The following is a 23,812-nucleotide window of genomic DNA, read 5'->3' as shown; positions in this document are numbered from 1 at the left end:
GATGCTCCCAATCTTTTTAGGGAAAAATGAAAACCCTTATTACCATGTTAGGGATTTTGAGGAAATTTGTAGTACTCTAAGAATTAGAGGCTTAGATGATGATGCTTTGAAACTTAGGTTATTCCCATTTTCCCTGAAAGATAAGGCCAAGTCGTGGTGTATAGTTTGGACTCCGAGTCAATTGAGACATATGAACAACTTACATCTGCCTTTTTCAATAAGTTTTTCCCTAGGCACAAAACATCGTCTATTAGGACGCAAATATGCACATTTTCACAACAAGAGGGAGAATCTTTATATAGGTATTTGGAAAGGTTCAATGATTTATTATCCCAGTGTCCTCATCATGGTTTAGAAAAGGTTAGGCTAGTTCAGATCCTTTATGAGGGTTTAGATTATTCCACAACGACCATGGTTGAGTCTCTATGCACTGGTGGATTTGAAAACCAAACTGTTGATGCGGCGATGGAATTTTTTAATGAAATCGCCGAAAAAACCCAGCAATGGGAAAATAGTAGGGCACCCCAGAAAACAATTCTTTTAAGTAGAGGAAATGTTAATAGGGTAGAAGGAGGCTATGAATCAGATGCCAAAATTGCTGCTATAGAAAAAAGGTTAGAAGCCTTAGAAGTGGGCCAGACTAGTGGTAGAGTTGAGCCTTTTTGAGAAGGCCAGAATATTGAAGAGCAGGCCAATGCTCTTTATAATAACACTAGATTTGATAACCGTCAAAAGATTTACCCATATTCAGAAACCTATAATCCTGGTTGGAGAAACCATCCGAACCTTTTGTGGTCTAAGGGCCAAAGTCAAGGTCATTTTAGTAATTTTAATGCTCCCCTAGGTTTAGGCTATACCAAGAATCCTTCAGGACTGTCTCAGTTTCAGAATCAGTCAGATAAGAAAATCCTAAGTTTAGAGGAATCTCTCGCCTTGTTAACTCAGCAAACTGTAAAATTTCCAGTTATCCGTAGAACAGTGTCTAGTAACAGGATAGGACAAGAAAATAGTCAGGCTATTTCCGAGTTAAAAACCCAGGTTGGTCTGATAGTGATTCTTTGAGAGAAAAAGGTAAGTTTCCTAGTCAAACACAACCCAACCCTAGAGGAGTTCATGAATTAGGTGCAAAACCATCGAATCAATTGAATGATGTTAGAACCCTTAGAAGTGGTAGAGTTGTAGACAATAAGGTAACCATGCCCGATAGTGAACATACTGTAGATCACCCCTCAGGATCTCACCTCTCAGGACCAGTAGCTGAAGAGACTGATAAAGTTTCTGATGATGTGAATTCGGTTCCTGAAAGGTCTGATTTTAGGCCTAGAGCCCCATTTCCTCAGCTATTAGTACCAACAAAGAAGGAATCGAACTTTAATGACATAGTGGAGGTTTTTAAGCAAGTTACCATAAACCTTCCCTTATTAGATGCAATTAGGCAAATTCCTGCTTATGCCAAGTTCCTTAAGGATATGTGTACGCGAAAGCGAAAACTTAGCGTCCATAAGAAAGCCTTTTTAGCTAGTCACGTAAGTTCAATCATTCAGAACACCACAACTCCAAAGTACAAAGACCCAGGTTCTCCTACCATTGCTTGCACAATAGGTAACTTCCGGGTAGAAAAAGCTTTACTTGACTTAGGAGCCAGTGTGAACTTACTGCCATTCCATGTATACTTACAGCTAGGACTTGGTGAAATGAAACCTACTCAGATGACACTGCAGTTAGCTGATAGGTCTGTTAAAATCCCTCGAGGTGTTATCGAGGATGTTCTTATTGAGGTCGACAAGTTTATTTATCCAGTGGATTTCGTGGTCCTAGATACCCAACCTGTCCCTGACCCAGAGAACCAGATACCTGTGATTTTAGGTCGCCCATTTTTAGCTACGTCTAATGCGATCATTAACTGTCGAAATGGTGTGATGAGTTTATCTTTTGGTAATATGACTATGGAGATGAACATTTTTAATGTCAGTAAGCAACCTCATGAGCTAGATGACACATGTGTTGAGAGGTGAACATGATAGAAGCCTTAGTTCAGGAGTCATTACCAAACATTTGTCTGAAGACCCATTAGAAAGTTGTCTATCCCATTTTGGTTTAGATTTTGACGACGATAGCACTATTGAACAGGTGAATGCTCTATTAGATTCTACCCCTGTGTTAGACACTGATAGATGGAAAGCTAGGTTCGAACCGTTACCAGTTTCTGAGACTACCCTAATTCCTTCTTTAGAAGAGCCCCCAAAGTTGGACCTTAAACCACTACCCGATACTCTAAAGTATGTGTTTTTAGGCCCATCTGAGACTTTACCTGTGATGTATTGTAGCTTCCATTTGGATAGTGATCAGGAAAGTAGGCTAGTAAATGTACTTCAAGACAATAAGGAAGCTTTAGGGTGGACTATAGCAGACATTAAGGGTATAAGTCCTACTGTGTGTATGCATCAGATTCATTTAGAGGAAGACTCCAAACCTTCTAGGGAGATGCAACGTCGACTGAACCCTAACATGAAAGAGGTAGTTCGAAAAGAGGTGCTTAAGTTGTTAGATGCGGGTATTATTTACCCAATTTCAGACAGTAAGTGGGTCAGCCCTGTTCAGGTTGTCCCCAAGAAATCAGGTATCACTGTAGTCCAGAATGATAATAATGAATTAATCCCAACCCGAGTGACCACGGGATGGCGTGTGTATTGACTATAGGAAATTGAACAAGGTCACAAGGAAGGATCACTTTCCCCTTCCTTTTATCGACCAAATGCTAGAGCGATTAGCTGGACATAGTCACTATTGCTTCTTAGATGGCTACTCCGGTTATAATCAGATCGTTATTGCCCCAGAAGACCAAGAGAAAACCACTTTTACCTGTCCCTTTGGTACCTTTGCGTATAGACGCATGCCTTTTGGGCTATGTAATGCCCCTGCAACTTTTCAGCGTTGTATGATGAGCATATTTTCTGATATGGTAGAACGGTTCTTAGAGGTCTTTATGGATGATTTTTCAGTGTTTGGTTCATCTTTCAATGAGTGCTTGCACCATTTGACATTAGTGTTGACTAGGTGTAAGGAAAAAAATTTAGTGCTTAATTGGGAAAAATGTCATTTCATGGTTAAATCAGGAATTGTGTTAGGGCACATCGTCTATTCAAAGAGTATAGAGGTAGACAAAGCCAAAGTTGACCTTATTAAGACTTTACAGGTCCCAAAAACCGTAAAAGATATTAGGTCATTCCTAGGGCATGCAGGTTTTTACCGTCGATTCATTAAGGATTTTAGCTTGATTTCTAGACCTCTTTGCAATTTGCTTGCAAAAGATGTTAAGTTTGTCTTTGATGATGCTTGTTTAGAGGCTTTTGAGAAGCTTAAAACTTTATTCACTACTGGCCCGATAGTCCAGGAACCTAACTGGAACCTACCCTTTGAGATTATGTGTGATTCTTCAGATTATGCTATAGGCGTCGTTTTAGGACAACGAGAAAACAAATTACTTCATGTGATTTATTATGCTAGCAAAACTCTGAATGATGGCCAAATGAACTACACAACTACCTAGAAGGAACTTTTAGCCATCGTGTTTGCGTTGGATAAGTTTAGGTCCTACCTATTAGGTTCTAAGATCATAATCTATACAGATCATGCTGCTTTGAAATACATTTTATCTAAGAAGGATACCAAACCTAGATTGATTAGATGGATCATATTGTTACAGGAATTTCCCCCAGACATTAGAGACAAAAAGGGTGCATAAAATGTAGTAGCAGACCACTTGTCTAGGCTAGTTGTTAGTTCCCCTAGTGATTCCCTTCCTATAAGGGATAGCTTTCCTGATGAACAATTGTTCTCTGTTTCCTAATCACCTTGGTATGCAAATATAGTGAATTATCTTGTTACTGGTCGAACCCCTTAACATTGGGGTAAGCAAGATCCTTCTAAGTTTTTAGCCGAGGTTAAGCATTTCTTTTGGGACGATCCTTATCTGTTTAAGTATTGTCCGGACCAGATTATTAGGAGATGTGTATCTGAGAGTGACCAGTCTAGTATTATCTCATTTTGTCATGAACATGCATGTGGGGTTCATTTTAGTGCTAAGAAGACTGCTGTTAAGATTTTGCAGTGTGGATTTTACTGGCCTTCATTGCTTAAAGATTCCCATAGTCATTGTGTTTCTTGTGAGCGTTGCCAGAAGTTAGGAACCATTTCCCATAGAAATATGATGCCTTTGAACCCTATTTTAGTGATTGAGTTCTTTGATGTGTGGGGCATTGATTTTATGGGTCCATTTCCTATTTCGTTTGGTTATCTTTACATACTTGTCGTTGTAGACTATGTGTCTAAGTAGGTTGAGGCGGTTCCCTGTAAAACGAATGACCACAGGGTCATAGTCCAGTTTTTGAAAGAGAATATACTTACACGTTTTGGTACGCCGCGAGCTATAATTAGTGATGGAGGTTCACAATTTTGTAATAGACCGTTTGCTCTTTTAAAGAAACAATACGGTATTACCCATAAAGTAGCAACCCCATATCACCCTCAGACTAGTGGTCAGGTAGAGGTTTCCAATAGGGAAATTAAACGTATTCTAGAGAAAACAATTAATCCAAATAGGAAAGACTGGTCTTCGAGGCTTACTGATGCCTTATGGGCTTACCGTACTGCGTTTAAGACACCCATTGGAATGTCACCTTATCGTTTAGTGTTTGGCAAGGCATGTCACCTGCCTGTTGAGTTAGAGCATCGAGCCTATTGGGCTATTAAGAACTTAAAATTTTCACTTGACAATGTAGGATCTCAAAGAAAGCTCCAGCTCAATGAGTTGGACGAGATTCATAGAGATGCATACGATAGTGCTAAGGAGTATAAGAACAAAATGAACTTGTGCATGTTAGGAATATTTTACGAAAGTCATTTTCTCCAAGTCAAAAAGTTCTTCTGTATGACACTCGTTTGCATCTATTCCCCGAGAAGTTGCGTTCTCGGTGGACCGGTCCTTTTGTGGTCCGTACTGTTTTTCCTCATGGCGCTGTTGAGATTGAGACACCAGATGGTAGTAGTTCTTCGAAGGTTAACGGTCAGCGATTGAAGCCCTTTTTAGAGCCTTTTCCTACAGGTGATGTTGAGGAGGTCCCTCTGGAGGACCCTGTTTACCTTGATTGACCATCGAGGCGATTTTGTATGTTGTATAATATTTTTGTAGGTTTTTGGTTACACTTCACCCAGGTACTATCTTTCCGACTTCTCTATTTACTATTTCCATGTTACTTATATTTTTGGTACTGTTCTTTGATTAGAAACATTGAGGACAATGTTATATTTGGGTTTGGGTTGGGGTAGAACTTTTTGTTACCTTTTCGTTGCAATAAATAAACTCCAGAGCCTAGAAATTTATCCCTATTAAGGATGGCACTAACCAATCTAAGTGGATGGAATCATTTTGGTTGTAGGAGTTGAGGAACCAATCTGTATAGATGGCAACATCTAAAGAGTATATTCATAAAAGCACAGAGCTCAGGTGTTAGAAATAACATGATAGTTTCACCATATCTCGTTGAGTCCTTTTCACTTCTGTTTTTATTTTGTTTTGTTTTGTTTTTAAACTATGTTTCTCTAAGTGATTAGGTGGGGCTCACGATTCAAGTTGTTACCAATGCTAGGGTGAATTAGAGTGATTGAGATACAAAAAAAAAAGAAAAAAAAAAAAGAAAAAGACACCAGACCATCAGACCAACTGGAATAAATTCAATAAAGTCGACCACTGGAACCCTTGTATATGCCAGTTGTGTTGACCTAGAGTTAGGATTATCGACTACTGGTACCCTTGTATATGCCAGTGTGTTGATATTAGTCAGACCGGTATCTCAGTCCATTAGGATAGGTTCATTTTGGAGGAGGCCTTCAGACAGATATGAGAAACACCGTTCACCTAGTAAACATCAAAACCATCTATGTTTTTCTATATCCATGTTCTTGATCTATCCATGTGATTAGTTTTGACTCCGGATATTGATGTCCATAGTGCGACTATCTGAGTAGAGCTTTGTCACTTCATATGAATTTTAGTATGCTTGAGTGCAAACTCGTGTACAACAATTGGAATTTCGCATCAGGGTACTTCCTCCTGTAGTCAATAAGTATGCCAACCAAGGAGATTCTTTAGTTCCTTCCAAGGTTCTGTGTAGATAGCTAGGGTCTGAAGTATAAAGGTTTTGTGGTTATACCTCTGGTAAGCCCTCCGGAGACAACACTCCGCCACTAGGGACACCTAGGGGTTTAACGGCTTATTGCATACGCTAAATGCAATCGACGATGCCTGCGACAGTGAGTTAGTATTTTATTTCTAATTTATTTTTGCTCGAGGACTAGCAAATAATAGGTTTGGGGGTATTTGATAGACACATTTTTGTGTCCGATTTGTCTCGATTCTATATATTGTTATGGCTCATTTTTGTACTTATTATGGTGTTTTATTTATTTGTAGGTATTTTTGGCCGATAAACATTTTTGGAAAAAATTGGCTCGAAAAGTTGTCGGGAAGCACCCGGAGGACACTTGCTATTCGGACCCCCGGCTTGGATAAGGGGCACCCCCAGGACACCCCCAAGGCAGCTGTTATTCGTACCCCCACTCTGGATAGGGGGCTCCCCCTTTCTTCACTTTAAATTCGAATTTCAAATTGGCGGGAATCTGGTGTACAAGCCGCGTATTTTCATGGGAAGAGCTGGATTAAATTCTGTTGAATTTTTCTCGGTGTTTGACACTGGAATGGATTGGTACCACCCTGTTACGACTAAACAGGGTTGGTAGGTCTTTCAGATTCGAAAAAATAGGCATCAATCTTCGGTTTGGATAAAACAGGGCACTGGTTATTCGTGGAAGTTTCATTGGTTATATTTGTGGAAGTTTGGTGTTGTGAAGGAAGGATTTACTCTCTGGGATTCGTATCTTTCAGTTTTAGGAAGTTTTATAACTCACAGACCGTGTAAAGAAGATTTGGAAGAGAAGAAAATTCCGAGTATTACTGCCGAAGAAAAGAGTTATTTTTGGGACTTCACTTGCCTTATACGTGACCTTCCGTGTATATATATGAGGCTAGGGAGTCGCAGAAGGTAGTACGTACACTTTAGGGAAGTTTAGAACATAACAGAGCATAAAAACACCAAGTTGCAGAGATACAGGCGAGAGGAAGAAGAAGAACACAGAACAGCAGTAAAAGACAGACGCAGAATCCGTGGCTTTTTCTTTCAAAATTCAATCACTTTGTCACAATTTTTGTAACAATTATTCAGAGTTCGCAACAGTTCTGTTTTAGGGTACTTTGTAACAGTGGTTCGTAACAATTATATCCGTTACAAACACGCTGTTTTATACCTTCTCTTCTTTTTAATCAACTTTTGAGCAACAAACATGTATTTTGAGCAAGTGGTTAATATGAGGAGATAAACCCCATTGCTGAGGCGATAGAGGAAGCTATTTTTCCAACAAAAAGTGGTACATTCTTATTTATTTATTTATTTATTTATCCCAATTATTTTTATGATTGTTTTTCCTTGAGTGAAAATTGTTTGAATTATTCTTGTTAAGCAATTGTTATTTCTTTTGATAGAGCATGCTTGGACCTAGGTTTTTGATGTTCTATGCTTCAGATTTACACTTATTATTTTGAGAATCTATTTGTTGCAATATTTTAGAATCAAATTAAACGAGAGAATTACATAAAGATAAGTATTGGTTTAATCACTTTGAACTTGGAAAATAGTGGAATCTTAGCCTCAGTGTTTCTTTTAGTATTGATATCATCTTTGATTGAGTTTGCTATAATTTTTAGTGAGTTTTCTATTTTAATATTAGAATTTAAGTCTAATTAATATCCTTCACAAGTATGAGAATCGAACCACTTTTACCACTATCTACAAATCACATCATTAATCATACCTTAGCACCGAGCGATGGCTTGATTATGCAACAAACTTGACATACTATGTCACTGAAAAAGCGAGGGTCTAACAACACCACCCAATATTTCTCTTAGCAATCTGTATGGAATAACTGCGAAATACTTTATAGAGAATCAACTAAACAGTCAGACTCAATCTAATTAAAAGTATCTCAAGGAATTAATATCTCTCTCTTGTTTTGATTTAATCAAGCTAATATAAATCAGCGAGTCTCTAATCAAACACAAGGAATAACTTGGATGGTACCAAAGACCAATATCCAAGGATCAATCAATATCAATCAACAACCAAAGGTTGGATTTCCAAATGATTGATTCAAATGTGCAACCTGTATTATTTCAATTATATAAACAAATATAATGCGGAAATAGAAATAACACAGACACCAGAAATTTTGTTAACGAGGAAACCGAAAATGCAGAAAAACCCCGGGACCTAGTCCATATTGAACACACACTGTATTAAGCCGCTACAGACACTAGACTATACCAAGCTTACTTCGGACTGAACTGTAGTTGAACCCCAATCATTCTCCCATCGATCCAAGATACAATTGTACTCCCTACGCCTCTGATCCCAGCAGGATACCGCTCACTTGATTCCTTTAGCTAATCTCACCCACAACTAAGAGTTGCTACGACCCAAAATCGCAGGCTTTGACAATAAACAAATCTGTCTCACACAGACAAGTCTATCAAAGGATCAATATGTCTCCCACAGATAAACCCTAAAGGTTTTGTTCCGTCTTTTGAAAATAATCAAGGTGAACAGGAACCAATTGACAATCCGGTCTTATATTCCCGAAGAATAGCCTAGAGTTATCAATCACCTCACAACAATCTTAATCATATGGTAGCGAAACAAGATGTTGTGAAATCACAAACAATGAGACGAAGATGTTTGTGATTACTTTTTATATCTTGCGTATCGGAGATATCAATCTCAAGCCAATCAATCTGATTGTACTCGTACGATAGAAGATGCAAGATCAGATCATACAACTACGATAAAAGTAGTATCGGTATGGCTTCACAATCCCAATGAAGTCTTTAAGTCGTTAACCTGGTTTTAGAAGAACAAGACCAAAGGTTAAAGGAGAAACGACTCTAGCACACAAACTAGGATCACACGTAAGGTGTGGGGATTAGTTTTGCACAAGTCTAGATGTCTCCTTTATATAGTCTTTCAAATCAGGATTTTTCCCTGGTAACAAAGCAATCAATATCCACCGTTAGATGAAAACCTAATTTAGATTCAAGCTGATATTTTTCAACCGTTACATCAAAAACTTAGCTTGTTACACACACTTTACATGTACGCTTCTAGGTTTGTGTAACCGTACCCAAACGTGTACATTGTTGGTTCAACAATAGTTAACCAAATGCTTAGCCATATGAGTATTTCATATCAACCATGTTCTTCTTCACCATAACTAGTTCAAATGAATTCAAGATGAACTATTTAGAGAGTTGTTCAATTGCAAGTAAATCTTATGTAAATACACAAGACACAGTTGAAGCAAAGATGATTTGATTCACTTGAATCGGTTCATGAACTTTATAGACACGGTTTGCATACTGCATTCCTTAGTCTTTATAAGTTTAAGTTCAGAAATCATCTTCTGATATATAACCTTTTTACACACTAGGTTCGCGGACTTAAGCAACCGGGCAGAGTTTACAAACTCCAGCAGAAAATCTCGGCAAAAGACTTTCCGCCGGTTCACGGACTGAGTTCGTGGACTGGTACTCACGCAACTAGTTTGTCAACTCTAGCAGAATTTCTTGGGATGAGAAGTTTGGCAGTTCGCGGACTTGGCAACAAGCCATTCTTCCGGTTTCTCTTTATCAACAAAGTTCGCAAACTTTGGTACAAGGGATAGGACGTTATATAGGTGTTACACCATTTCTCGTCAAAGCAATTTTCAAGATGATTGAAACATACTAGATAAAGATAAGCTTGACCGAAGCGAAAAGCTTACCAACACATATTTCGAGATATAGATAGGCGAGGTATACTCGGCTCGAAATACCAAATGTGTATAATAAAGTCTATATATATAGCATACGACTTTTTGTCTCAAGAAGTAGGAGATAGAGTAGATATACTTTTGAGTGATAGATAAGTTCAAGTCTTCACATACCTTTTTGTCGAGAAGTTCCACCGGTTCCTTGAGTAGTTCTTTTACTTGTATGACGAATCGCTATGAAGTTTTTGAGCTCAACTACACTTTATATCCTAGTCCGAGACTTAGTTACAATAGACTAGAAATCAAGACTTATAGTTTTGATCACTAACATTGACAAACATGCTTAAGATAGCAACGCATGCGAGTTTGACCGAGCAATGCTCTAACAATCTCCCCCTTTTTCAATTTTAGTGACAAACCTATCAATACATATGAAATACAAAAAAAATAAGGAAACTTTAGTAGCTCCTATTCCACGTGTCTAATCTTCAACATTCCTCGAAATCTTCGTCACTTCCAAGTACTCCAATGATCCCAAAGGTTGTAAGTTTATCATCACCGTTGTTGAAGATTCGTAGCTATAACAATAAGAAAGCATCGGTCTCGATCATTTTTATACAGTGTCATAGTATTATTACACAGTGCCAAAGTCCAATTGCATCACAACTTCAACAATAATACTATGGTGATATGTATCACTCCCCCTTAGTCAATACTCCATCTCACATGAAAACCACTCCCCCTTACACAATGATCCGAAAACCATATGTATTTGTAGTGTGAACTACATATTAATTCTCCCCCTTTTTATCAATAAAATTGGCAAAGGTACAAGAACGGTATCATAATGAAATTTCCGAAATATACATTTCATGACTAAAAGAAAAAAATACATACCAACTAATTTAGATGCAATCATAAAGCCGAAGCTAAATGCATTCATCAAGGAGTTTAAAGATACAAGATAACCCCTCTAAAATTCCACAACCGCACACCCCTCAAGATATGACCATTAAGCACAAGTTCAAAAGAACTCTCCCCCATTTGATGTCATTCCCGAAATAACAACAAGAGGGACCTTAATTTCGAAAGAAAAGAAGAATTTTTATTGGACACCAAAAACCATAAGAATGATTTTCTATATCCAAAAACTCAATAAAATTAATCACAAGTAAACCCATGATTAATTTAATCGGAATACACAATCAAATTAAACACAAAAAGTGATCAATTCAATTTATTGTGCTCAACATAAGAGAACTTATGGAGACACGAAAATACTCAACTAGATTAATTACAAGAGAACCTATAATTAATCTAATTGGAATACACAACCAAACTAATTACAAAAGTAATCAATTTATCAAATCATAAAGATTAATACTGCAAAACAGCATCCTCCAAATATTTTTAGAATTTAATATCAATAAACCTAAAAAAGAACAAGAAGATGAAAAATAATAGTTATGTGTAGTCACAATCATTGCTATTCAAAGCACTAGTTATTCTTCCAACTAAGCCAAAAATAAGACATACTAGGCAACCAGATCCAATTAATTTCATCCCTTCTAACATGACACGTCATTCCCGAACTCCTTGTCATCAATAGCCATTGGAATATAAGGTTCGTGGAGGAATATAAGGTTCGTGGAGGAAGGAGTCAATACCAACAAACCGTCTTGGCTGATGATGTCGAACCAGGGCTTTCTGAATTTCCAAAGATCTTGAAACACAAGCCTTTATTTCACTAATCTCCTTTCTTACTTCCTTCAACTCATCAAGAACATTGGAAAAACTTATGAGAGTTAGAAGGGACAGCCCTTGGCTTTCTTGTATTCCTCCCCTTTTTTTCAAGGACGGAGTTACTAGAGATTTCTCTTTTTCCTTGATTGATGGCTTAACAATCATATTGACATCTTTTCCATCCAAAGATATGGTGCTTAGAGAACAGTTATAAACAACTGGTATTTGTGAGTGGAATTCACAATCTCATCAAGCAGTCTTAAGATATAAAGGATATCAGAGAGAAAAAAAAGAATGTAAGGTTCGCAACCTTCGAACAGGTTTGTGGACGTCCAACTCTAAACCCTATAAAGAGTAGAATTGTCGATAATAACCCTTTCTTTTATTTGATAGACAGAAAGAACATACCTAAAAAACTTTTCTTAAATCCTGAGCGTACACAACCTTGTATCTTTTGATCAGGCACATGAGACAAGATTTACCAAACAACACAATTAATTTGTGTTGTGGTGAACAATAATTTGTCTACCATTTTCCTCTTGAGAGGAATCCTCAGACCTCTGTCTATCAAAAAGATTTGACCATTCTTTATTCTCTAATGGTCTTGTTTTGTCTTTGGAAACCAACTTCTTAGACGAAGATAAAATCCTACATACCTCAGCGGTCTTCTGAGAAAGTTTAAGCCTCCTTGCTAATCGATTTTCTCTTCGTTGAAGTTTTTTGGCGTGCCTCACTTGATGTTTGTACTTGTAACATATTGATAGTTCATGACCCTTTTGAGAACAGAATGAGCACGTCAATCTTGGACAATATTCAGGCATTTTTGGTGTGAAAGCAGCTAGACACATAGTAGATACTGAAGCATTACAAACAACGTTTCCAAAGGATGGATCAATTGATTCTTCCAGCTTGATTGGATTCTCTTCTTCTCCAAAACCATCAAGGTTGATATATGTATTGCTACAATTATCAAAATAAATGTTTTCACATAAAATACCAACACATGATTTCCTATCTTCATCAGAATCATAGATCTCAGACATCTCATCAAGTGTTACAACAAGACCTTTGTTCCCAGTGTATTTTCTACGATTTGGGCACTCATTTGAAAAATGACCAAAATCTTTACACTTAAAGCATTGTGGCGTATCCTCGTCATCAGCCTCGTCAGCATCCCTGTTTTTAGGAGGGACGTGATTCTGAGGTTTATCTGACGACCTAGGTTTGTCTCTTGAAAACCGTTTACTTCTCTTCAATAGAAGATCCCTAAACTGTCTTGTGATCAAGGAGACTGATTTATCAAGATCTTCATCCGAAAAATCACACTCAGACTGATCATCCTCAGAGACATAAACACTTTTATATTTATCAAGTAACTTAGTGTTTTTCAGTGCTTTAAAGTCAACATCCTTTCCGATTTTGGATGTATGCTCATGATCAAAGATCTTTAGATTTCCAACCAATGTATTTATGAAAAGATCATCAAGGTTATTTCCCTCAACGATGGCGTGCTTCTTAGACTCGTATCTAGATGGCAGCGATCTAAAAATTTTCATCACAATGTCCTTTTCAGGAATAGTCTTACCCAATGCAAAAGATGCATTAACAATTTCAGACACTCTGTGATTAAACTCATCAAATGTATCTTCATCTGCCATACGAAGGTTCTCCCAATCGGAATTAAGGTTTTGAAGCCTAGCTTCCTTTTCACTGGAGTTACCTTCAAATACGGTTTATAAGATATCCCAAGCATCTTTAGACCTAGTGCAATTAGACACATGGTGCTGAAGATTTGGGGTAATGGCATGTATGATGGCATTCAAACCGTCGGAATTTTGCTTTGCAGCAACTATCTCGGCAGGACTGTATTCACAATTATTCTTGGGAACGTTTACATCTCTAACTGCCAAAACGGGCGCATCATAGCCATTAACAACATATACACATGATTGAAAATCACGTGATTGAAGAAAATCTCGCATAGAAATTTTCCACCATAAGTAATTTGAGCCATCGAAGACTGGTAGTACGTTAATAGAGATAGCACCTCTGTCCATAGAGTCAGATCTTAAACGTGTTTTCCTGCTTTGATACCAATTGAAAAAGCGAGGGTCTAACAACACCACCCAATATTTCGCTTAGCAATCTGTATGGACTAACTCCGAAAAACTTTATAGAGAATCAACTAGACAGTCAGACTCAATCTAATTAAAAGTATCTCAAGGAGTTAATATCTCTCTCTTGTTTTGATATACTCAAGCTAATAGAAATCAGCGAGTCTCTAATCAAACACAAGGAATAACTTGGATGGTACCAAAGACCAATATCCAAGGATCAATCAATATCAATCAACAACCAAAGGTAGGATTTCTAATTGATTGATTCAAACGCACAACCTGTATTATTTCAATTATATAAACAAATATAATGCGGAAATAGAAATAACACAGACACCAGAAATTTTGTTAACGAGGAAACTGCAAATGCAGAAAAACCCCGGGACCTAGTCCAGATTGAACACACACTGTATTAAGCCGCTACAGACACTATCCTACTCTAAGCTAACTTCGGACTGGACTGTAGTTGAACCCCAATCAGTCTCCCACCGATCCAAGGTACAGTTGTACTCCCTACGCCTCTGATCCCAGCAGGATGCTGCGCACTTGATTCCCTTAGCTTATCTCACCCACAACTAAGAGTTGCTACGACCCAAAATCGCAGGCTTTGACAATAAACAAATCTGTCTCACACAGACAAGGCTATCAAAGGATCAATCTGTCTCCCACAGATAAACCCTAAAGGTTTTGTTTGGTCTTTTGATAATAATCAAGGTGAACCGGAACCAATTGACAATCTGGTCTTATATTCCCGAAGAATAGCCTAGAGTTATCAATCACCTCACAACAATATTAATCATATGGTAGCGAAACAAGATGTTGTGAAATCACAAACAATGAGATGAAGATGTTTGTGATTACTTTTTATATCTTGCCTATCGGAGATATCAATCGCAAGCCAATCAATCTGATTGTAGTCGTACGATAGAAGATGCAAGATCAGATCATACAACCACGATAAAAGTAGTATCGGTCTGGCTTCACAATCCCAATGAAGTATTTCAGTCGTTAACCTGGTTTTAGAAGAAGAAAACCAAAGGTTAAAGGAGAAACGACTCTAGCATGCAAACTAGTATCACACGTAAGGTGTGGGGATTAGTTTTGCATAAGGCTAGATGTCTCCTTTATATAGTCTTTCAAATCAGGGTTTTGCCTTTGTAACAAAGCAATCAATATCCACCATTAGATGAAAACCTGATTTAGATTCAAGCTAATATTTCTCAATCGTTAGATCGAAAACTTAGCTTGTTACACACACTTGACATGTACGCTTCTAGGTTTGTGTAACCGTACCCAAACGTGTACATTGTTGGTTCAACAATAGTTAACCAAATGGTTAGCCATATGAGCATTTCATATCAACCATGTTCTTCTTCACCATAACTAGTTCAAATGACTTCAAGATGAACTAGTTAGAGAGTTATTCAATTGCAAGGAAATCTTATGTAACTACACAAGACACAGTTGAAGCAAAGATGATTTGCTTCACTTGAATCGGTTCATGAACTTTATAGCCACGGTTTGCATACTGCATTCCTTAGTCTTTATAAGTTTAAGTTCAGAAATTATCTTCAGATATATAACCTTCTTAAGTTCGCACACTAGGTTCGCGGACTTAAGCAACCGGGCAGAGTTTACAAACTCCAGCAGAAAATCTCGGCAAAAGACTTTCCGCCGGTTCACGGACTGGGTTCGCGGACTGGTGCTCACGCAACTAGTTTGTCAAGTTCGGCAGTTCGAGGGCTGAGTTCGCGTACTTGGCAACAAGCCATTCTTCCGGTTTTTCTTGATCAACAAAGTTCGCAAGCTTTGGTTCAAGGGATAGGACTTATGTATATATGTGTTTACACAACAATACTTATATCCATCATTGGTTATGTAATCTAAACTCTCATTCCAATCATTGAAATATTCTTAGAGGATATTATATAGTTGTTACACCATTTCTCGTCAAAGCGATTTTCAAGATGATTGAAACATACTAGGTAAAGATAAACTTGACCGAAGTGAAAAGCTTACCAACACATATTTTGAGATATAGATAGGCGAGGTATACTCGGCTCGAAATACCAAATGTGTATAATAAAGTCTATATATATCATATGATTTTTTGTCTCAAGAAGTAGGAGATAGAGTAGATAGACTTTTGAGTGGTAGATAAGTTCAAGTCTTCACATACCTTTTTGTCGAGAAGTTCCACCGGTTCCTTGAGTAGTTCTTCTACTTGTATGAAGAATCTCCATGAAGTCCTTGAGCTCAACGACACTTTCTATCCTAGTACGAGACTTAGCTATAATAGACTAGAAATAAAGACTTATAGCTTTGATCACTAACATTGACAAACATGCTTGAGATAGCAACGCATGCGAGTTTGACCGAGCAGTACTCTAACAGTCACGCACGTAAATATTGTGCAACAAAGCAAGCAAAATGATATAACACACATTACCAAAAGGTGAAAAATACCAAATGACGTATGTATGTATTTTATTTACGCAGTTACAACAATACGGGGAAATCTTAACCAACGATAAAGGTTCCAAAAGGTATACTTCCATTGCAAAGGAGTGAAGTTACAACAACAAAGGTACACCAGGATACAACTCCATACTAGGCAAGTAAAAAGACATCTTAGAGTCACCTTATCCGAAAGAAAAACTAAAAGGTAAATAATATACGCCTAAGCAATAAGCTCAAACTCCGCTAAACCTTACCTGCATGCTATGAGGGGATACCTTCTGGCCACGTTATATCTTGCTCGGGTGCCGACTGGTTCAAAATGATAGCAAAGATACCTAAGCAACGAGCGAAAGCTCCGCTTTTAAAAAAGGTGAAAACCACTATCTCAGTCTCAGCTTTCATTAACGAAGGCGTGGACTTCATACATACATACATACATACATACATGCATGCATACGTACATACATACATACATACATAGGTACGTACATGAATACATACATACACATATGCATTACACACACACATACATATATACATGCATATACATATATACAAACATACGCATATTTGTGTGATAATATTAGCATCAGAATCTATACTTCGAGGGTACCTCATCAAATTACTTTGATGCTTATATATTTCGAGGGTACCTCAGCAAATTACTTCAATACTTCTATACTTCGAGGATACCTCAGAAAATTACTTTGATACTTCTATACTTCGACGGTACCTCAGTTAATTACTTAGATACTTCAATACTTCGAAGATACCTCAGTAAATTACTTCGATACTTCTCTACATCTACCAACTACTTCAAAATACTTCAAATATACCTCAGCAAAATACTTCGAAGGTGTCTTAGCAAACCTATTCGATACTTCGATGATACTTCAGCAAAATAAACGAAGGAGGATCAGGATTTTTTCTTAAGGATCATTCTTTGAACAACCCTCAAGAAAAGGGGAAAACTGTAGATACCAAAAATCTACCGTGCCACGTGGCACAATATTAAAGGTGGAACAACTTATTATCTAACAACAACACACACTATATCTCTCCTTAGGATGATAAGTTATGAAGTTATCTCTATCAACGTGTGGCGCAATGTTAAAGGTTGGAGTATCAAAGTACGCTACAACGGAGTACACCAAATCACTACCAATATTGCTTAATTATTAAGCAATAGCTTGTAGTATAGGCACATGGGTGTGTCTGTCTGTCAGAGGTAGCTGAGCAGTCTGCACAGCTTTTAGTACAAAGGCGCAGTCATCAACCACGTGGGCTCGGATTACGTGGCATCCTCTGATAGGCGAAGGTACGCGGCCAACGAAGGTACAACTTGTACGGAGGTTTCACAGTTCACCATGGCACGTGGGGGAAGCTAAGGTGGCATCGTATGATTGGAGATGGTGGGCATCCAACGAAGGTACAATCTGTACTAAGGCTGGGTAGTTCCCAAAGGAACGTGGGTCAGATGAGGTGGCAAAGTCCGATTGTATAAAGTTTGCGGTGAACGAAGGTACCATTGGTACGGAAGATATATCAGGATATGATGGACCCAAAGACATCAAAGATATATCTGGAACAAAAGAGGTTATAAATACCAAGCTTCACCAACAGAGAAAGGGGACTTTTGGGTGAGCTAGGATTAGAGAAAAGACTCATCTTTCTACTTTCTCTCTTATTTACTAGAGCTTCATACTTTCTTCAATGGAGTTCTTCCACCCAAATGTAACAAGAACAATAAACTTATCATCTTTACCTGTGGACGTAGGTTAAGATTAACCGAACCACGTAATCTCTTGTGTGTTGATAACTTAGATGCACTTACATTATCTTCTCTCTTAGTGATTTACTTATCGAGTTATCTCTGTTTTCTAAGTTATCTCTGTATTCTGAGCTATCTTTGTTCATCAGAGATATCTCTTTATTTAGCTTATTTGCTTACTCGTCTCTGTATTACAGAGATACCTTTGATTTCTTAGCATCTGCTCTTGCAAAGTATCTTTACTTACTAGTATATGATCTTCTGAGTAGATCTTATTTCGAACATGCCTTTTACTTGCTCAACAATATCAGTTCAACTGAGGTATCCATACTACTTAGTATATCATCCTTTGAGCTGATCATATTACGTAAACTATGGGAAAATTAGTAGTCACAATAGGGGTGTTAGTTTTTTTCCCCTCATCTTTCTTATTCTTCCATCCTTTTGAACGTATCCCTATACTCGTCATGTATAGCAGTTCCGCCAGTAGTTCATCTGAAGAATCTAGTGAATCTGAAGGGACCATGAATGAAGGTTCCGAGGAGACCGAGTACTCGGAGCAGGATGAAATCCTTCTATCTACCCCGGAAGATGGTAAACAATATACAATCGCGGAGTTTACAAGCAGATCCGCTCTGAAACATGCGCTGAGGCTAAGGGAGCTCCGTGGAGGTAAGCGCATTTTACCTCTTGACGATGTCTTAGTTCCTCGCCTTCTGAATCCTCTTGTATTACCTTATCCTTATGCCCCTGGATGGCTCATGCAACTTGAGTTGGAGACTATGTATTCTTTTGCGTTTAAAACGGTGCCGCGAATGTCTATTCATCATAGCGACTATGATCTTCCCCTTATTTATATTCGGTCCAAGTCAAAAAACTCATCCGGTGTGGCCGCATTAGGTATCCCACATACGCTCCAATCCTAGTCACGCAGCTTCCCTTCGTAGAGGGGGTATCAACGAAGCCATAAACTCGTCTCTTAAGCGAGAAATGAAGAGATGTATACGCGATATAACACGGATTTTTTGTCGTTGGGTTCCTCCTTTTCATACTCTTTTTACAGCATGGGGAGAAGCAACCATCGTTCTAGAGGATGTAGTCTCCCTTACAGGGATACCAATGCACGGTAGTCATTCGTATGACGAAGCTGTTGTCTATGAAGCGTTGAACGACGAGGACAAAGACTTGTGTACTTATTTGTTGCAATGTAAGGAGGATTCCCTTCGTGAGTTGGTGCGGAAAGACCAGGTGTTTCCAAAGCAAAGTGAGGGAAAGAAAGTTGATAGCTCAGAAAAGAAAGGGGCATCTTCATCTGTTGTAAAGGGGAAGGCTAAGTGGGTTGAAGGGAAGAAGGTTCATTCGACGCGTCCAACAGGCGAGCGACTACTGTCTAGATTTATTCACGCATATGAGGTGATCTATGGCTCGTCGGCTCCTTCAACAGAGGATGGACCTGAATGGGTTACTAAAACCAATCGTCGTGCCTCCTTTCCTCTTTGGCTGAAGTATTGGGCTCCGCGGGTAGTTGATGGAAAAGTTCTTCCCCCCAAGCGAAAAGAGAAAAATCCCCGCGCGGAGTTGGCTGCTTTTATTTTATTTTGGCTTTGTCATGATGTGTTCGAATACAGTCCCCAGGATACCATTAAAGGTGAACTCGTGCCAATGGCGGTGTTGCTGTCTCGCGACGTCTCTTTCCCGCTTGCGCCGATGTTCTTAGGTGGCTTGTATCGCCATCTAGACTTGTTCTGTTAGGACCTTCAGACATTGGGTTCATCTCACAAGATTGAAAATTATATCCTGACATTCTTCATGCAAGCGTGGTATTGGGAGCATGTTCCTCCATGCGGGCCTGATCCTAATGAGCTAGGGATTCCCCGTTGTTTACGGCTACCCGCGGATGGCTCTTTGGAATCCTAAGGGGAAAATATCCAAGAGAGATGTTCGCAAGCACTTGGACGTGGATAAGGACTTTGCACTATTTCCTTACCAAGATGGTCGATCGGGTCCAGTGCATTATGATTTCACTGCGCCTTTTGAAACGGAGTTAGACTCGACGAAGCTTCTAACAGAAGCATATTTTGATTCGACGATGGTCGTGTTGCCAGGTTATCTTCCTGGTTTCTATGCTGGCAAGTTTATCGTCATGTCTTATAACACTGATCGTGTAGCTCGTCAAGTCGGGTTTGATCAAGGGGTTCCCCATAGATTTCCTCCTTTGGAAAGCTCTGATATTGGGGATGTCATCGCTAGTTTTGATCGTTTTGTCTTTAAGGGAGAGACGCGTCTGTCTGATCGAGGGATTAACTTTTCATTCAAGCATCCTATCCCCGCGCGCCCCTTGGAGGTTACCGAAAGGGCCCACGAGTACCATGATTTCTTACAGCGTCGGGCTTTGAGTTTTTTTTGCGCGAATCATATCCTCCCGTGACCTGTATGTTCAAGACCTTCGAGTACTTCATGCATCTGGCCGAATTAAACTTGATGATGTTGTAGTTGCTGAGCACCGCCTTGTTCTAGCTAATAAAGGTCGCCCTTTAGAGCCTTTAGTGACTTCTTGGGCTCCTCCTGAGGGTCATGAGCCCATACAGCCGAAGAAGGGATCGAAGTCATTTTCCGATTGTAAGCCTCCACGGGTAGATGTGTCAAGGCCACCTGTTAATCCACTGACTACACAGGTACTTGTAATTCCTTTTGTTTTTCATTCGTCTTTTATCATCGTTCTCTTTTCTCTATCATAAAATGGATAGCGGGGGTTGCTTTCTCAAGAAGCTCCTCATTCCAATCGCGTGGGGTGGAAGCCCTTTTATTATGTAATGGAAGAGTACTTGAACATGCCTGAAAATGATTGTACTGAGAGGAGTCTCGCAAAGAAGGCCAGGCGAGAAGCAGCTAAGTTACCTGCTCTGTGCCCTTGTTCTTACGCTAACATTTCACCTTTACAACCCCAACAGGGCCATCGGAGGAGCGCGTCACAACCTCCTAGAAACGTGAATAACAGTCCTACTTTCTCGTTCGTAGACCAGTTGAGGGACCTTAGGGTTAGTATTCCTAAGGGCTTTGGTTGGTTATCTTCGCGCCTTCATGTATCGTCAGTCCATCCTCTTCGGGCTGAAACTGTCTGTGCTAGGGGGGAACTTCCAGTGTTCCCTAGTGTCGCGCTGCAATCAATGAGCCCGTCTGGGTCCAGTTGGTTAGTTTTCGGTGGGTCTTTGTCCCACGTGGCACCATCCGTTGATGATCCTACGGGTAATCTCCTATTTAATACGTGTCTTCGTTTTCATCATTATTCCTTCCTCTTACTTTACTTCTCCCCACTCTTCTTATCGAAGGGTATTGGGCGGGGTGGGTGTGTGTGCCATGCCTTGGGCTTTCTGATGACTATGTAGATTTGTCAGTCAATCAGGTGTCATTGGCTTTCCTGAGACCTTTTGTAGATTTGTCGGTCAATCAGGCGCCATTGGCTTTCCTGAGACCTTTTGTATATTTTTCAGTCGATCAGGCGCCATTCGCTTTCCTGAGATCTTTTGTATATTTGTCAGTCGATCATGTGCCATTAGCTTTCCTGAGACCTTTTGTAGATTTGTCAGTCAATCAGGCACCATTGGCTTTCCTGAGACCTTTTGTAGATTTGTCAGTCGATCAGGCGTCATTGGCTTTCCTGAGACCTTTTGTAGATTTTTTAGTCGATCGGGCGCCATTGGCTTTCCTGAGACCTTTTGTAGATTTGTCAGTCGATCAGGCGCCATTGGCTTTCTTGAGACCTTTTGTAGATTTGTCAGTCGATCGGGAGCCATCGGCTTTCCAGACACCTTTTGTAGATTTGTAAGTCAATCAGGCGCCATTGGCTTTCCGGTGACCTTTTGTAGATTTGTCAGTCGATCAGGTGCCATTGGCTTTCCTGAGACTTTTTGTAGATTTGTCAGTCGATCAGGCGCCATTGGCTTTCCTGAGACCTTTTGTAGATTTTCAGTCAATCAGACGCCATTGACTTTCCTGAGACCTTTTGTAGATTCTTCAGTCGATCAGGCGCCATTGGCTTTCCTGAGACCTTTTGTAGATTTGTCAGTCAATCAGGCGACATTGGATTTCCTGAGACCTTTTGTAGATTTGTCAGTCGATCAGGCGCCATTGGCTTTCCTAAAAACTTTTGTAGATTTGTCAGTTGATCAGGCGCCATTGGCTTTCCTGAGACCTTTTGTAGATTTGTCAGTCGATCAGGCGCCATTGGCTTTCCTGGGACCTTTTGTAGATTTGTCAGTCAATTAGGCGCCATTGACTTTCCTGAGACCTTTTATAGATTTGTCAGTCAATCAGGCGCCAATGGCTTTCTTGAGACCTTTTGTAGATTTGTCAGTCAATCAGGCGCCATCGGCTTTTTTGAGACCTTTTGTAGATTTTTCAGTCAATCAGGAGCCATTGGCTTTCCTGAGACCTTTTCACATCATATTACTCTCAAATTTCGAAAGGGAAAATTATTCTTGCCATAAAAGGGGGTGTTTACAATGTGGTACTGTCATTCATGTCCTTCCCCTCCTCCTTTCTTTTGCATTAATGGCGAGGGAAAAGGTCATACTCAATCGCTTGCTTAGTTGCCCCAAGCTTCCCAGCGATGCGCTTGCGTTCAAATGTACTTCTTACAGCAAAACATTCTTCTGTTGGGTGCCCAACCTTCGATGATAGTGGTAGTACATGGTCGAGTTCTTATCCATTCTGTTAACATCTACTACCGTCGGGGGTAGCTGAATTTCTTGTTCGGTGACCCACCAACCCAGCAATTCGACTGCGCGCTATTTGCTGCAAGGAAGAGGGGGTGGTGGGTTTGAGTCATGCCTAGTCCTTCTATTTATCCCCTGGTTTCTACCAATGGTTTGGAATTGGTCCCTCCTTTCTCTATTAGTGTTGGGTCTTACGTTTTGCGGTGCCTCAGATACGATGTTGACTGTGTGACGCTAAGCAAGGTCTATGGGTATTTCTTCTATGCAGTCGTCGATCCTTTCTGCCGCTTCTTATAGCTCGACAAAGGTATGGAATCTAAAATTGATCAAATTCCCCTTAAAGGCTGGGATCATTCCTCGCACACAAATCTCGACGAGTGTTTCCTCACTGATGTCTTCGTGACAGTATGATACCAGGCGCCGGAACCGTAAGATAAACTTTCCTATTTCTTCTCCCATCCGTTGTCCATTATTTCTCAAGTCTCTTGTCGTAATTTTCCTCTTGGATGAATAGAATTTCCGAAGAAAGAGTGTGGACATAGTTGGCCAGGAATCCACGCTTTCTGCCTTTAGGTTATCATACTAGGTGAACATCGTGCCTGTGAGCGATTTGGGAAATTCTTTAATTAGGCACAACTCTTCGTCGGAGGCTCTATCATTAATTGCTGATAGGAATCGGCTAAGATGTTCTCGTGCGTTCTCATGTCCGTCGTAAGTCTTGAATTTCGGAGAAGTGTAGTCCTCGGGATACTGGTATTCTCGGATATTTTTTGGGTATGGACTGCTCAGGCGACAGTGGTCATCTTGTTTTACCACATGATAATTCTGCTCCAAGTACCTCGCCATTTCTTCCTGGGACATCGCTATTGTATTGTTGTTTTTGTACTCCTCGCCTTTCGTCGTTTCTTCGGGAGTTTTTTGTCCTGCCATTACCTCTTGTTTTATCCAGTATTCAAGCTCCTGCCTCTTGCGTGAGCGCTCCTCTAGTTCCTTTTGAATATTTTGCAGAGTTGGTGACCTGGGTTCTGGCAGTTGGGTTACTCGCATGTTCTTCCTTTGTGTTCCTATTGTCTCTCTGTTCTGGGACC

At 39.6% G+C, this 23,812-nt stretch overlaps 1 pseudogene; it reads right to left on the bottom strand.

Moving 5' to 3' along the window:
• Positions 1-253: 253 nt before the first annotated feature.
• On the bottom strand, positions 254-353 carry LOC113300764 (annotated as a pseudogene).
• Positions 354-23,812: the final 23,459 nt, after the last annotated feature.

Source organism: Papaver somniferum, chromosome 7, assembly GCF_003573695.1.
Source record: "Papaver somniferum cultivar HN1 chromosome 7, ASM357369v1, whole genome shotgun sequence".
In the NCBI taxonomy this organism is placed as follows: domain Eukaryota; kingdom Viridiplantae; phylum Streptophyta; class Magnoliopsida; order Ranunculales; family Papaveraceae; genus Papaver; species Papaver somniferum.
The sequence above is the reverse complement of the archived record's forward strand: the minus strand, read 5'-3'. Positions and strand labels throughout refer to the sequence as shown.